This window comes from Mandrillus leucophaeus, unplaced genomic scaffold, assembly GCF_000951045.1.
Source record: "Mandrillus leucophaeus isolate KB7577 unplaced genomic scaffold, Mleu.le_1.0 Scaffold88, whole genome shotgun sequence".
NCBI lineage: Eukaryota > Metazoa > Chordata > Mammalia > Primates > Cercopithecidae > Mandrillus > Mandrillus leucophaeus.
The window spans coordinates 1147821-1149529 of record NW_012109585.1 but is presented as its reverse complement, the minus strand read 5'-3'; positions in this window follow the sequence as shown (position 1 = coordinate 1149529).

Below are 1709 nucleotides of genomic sequence, written 5' to 3'. Positions count from 1 at the left end.
GGAGGTTGCAGTGAGCCAAGATTGTGCCACTGCACTTCAGCCTGGTGACAGAGCGAGACTCAGTCTCAAAGAAAAAAGAATAATGCCCAAACAAGGTAAACACAGGTCAATAATTTATTCTTATTTATTATTATTTTTTGAGACAGGGTCTCTCTGTGTCACCCAGGGTGGAGTGCAGTGGCACAATCATGGATCACTGCAGCTTTGACCTCCTGGTCTCAAGCAATCCTCCCACCTCGGCCTCCTGAGTAGCTGGGACTACAGGTGTGTTACCATGCCTGGCTAATTTTTAATTTTAATTTTTATAGAGATGGGGTCTCACTATGGTGCCCAGGCTGGTCTCCAATTCCTGGCCTCAAGTGATTCTTGCTGGCCTGGTCAATTTCTTTTATTGTTTTTGTTCTTTTTTTTTTTTTTGAGACAGAGTCTGGCTCTGTTGCTCAGGCTGGGATGAAGTGGCACAATCTCAGCTCACTGTAACCTCCACTTCCCGGGTTTGAGTGATTCTCCTGCCTCAGCCTCCCAAGTAGCTGGGACTACAAGCCTGCGCCATCACGCCTGGCTACTTTTTGTATTTTTAGTAGAGACAGGCTTTCACCATGTCAGCCAGGCTGGTCTCCAACTCTTGGCTTCAGGTGGTCCACCCTCCTCAGCCTCCCAAAGTGCTGGAATTACAGGTGTGAGCCACTGCGCTTGGCCCCTGGTCAATTTAATACAAAGCAAACACCCATGTAACCACCACTGCTCATATCAAGAATAAGAGCATTCTTATTTTTGTGTCTCCAGGCACTCTTGCCCCTCATTCCCAAAAGAACCAGAACCAGCACCATGATGTCTATGTTAGTCACTTCCTGGCTTTTTTTTTTTTTTTTTACGTTTTCCCCCTAATTTGTATCCCTAAACACGATGATTTAGTTTTGCTTTTTTGGGGAAACACTGTTATATTTAATTTCAATTAAAGAAAAAACTTAAAAACTTAAGCAGCTAGTTTTTATTTTTAAACTTTTTGAAATACAAAATATATATGGAGAAGTATACAGATCATGAGTACAGCTCACTGAATTGTCCCTGGGTGAACATATCCGTGCAACTTCCCCCTAGGTTAAGAAATGGAATATCTTCTCATGACCCTTCCTTATTATTGATTTCTTCCTTCCTCAAAAAGACTTCCCTCCTTAAACACAATTCTGACTTCTAAAATGATAGTTTAGTTTTCTCTGCTTTTGAACTGTTTTTAATGGATTCATACAATATGTGTTTGTGTCTGGCTTCTTTCATTTATTTTTGTGATTCATCATATTGTTTGCAGCTGTAGTTTGTTCATTTTCATTGTTTACATGGTATGAAGATACCATACTGTATTAATCATTCATCATTCTATCATTGATAACTACCTGAGCTTGAGTTTCCATTTTTTTTCGCCAATATAAAAAATGCAGCTATGAACTTCAGGGTCTTCCCCTGTTGCGCAGGCTGGAGTGCAGTGGTGCGAGCATAGCTCACTGTAACCTTGAAACTTCCGGGCTCAAATGATCCTTCTGCCTCAGCCTCCTGACTAGCTGGGATTACAGGTGCAAAGCACTATCCCTGGCTATTAATTTTTTTTTTTTTTTGAGACAGGGTCTTGCTCTGCTGCCCAGGCTGGAGTGCAGTGGTGCTTACTGCAAGCTTGAATTCCCAGGCTCAAGTGATTCTCCCGTCTCAGTGCC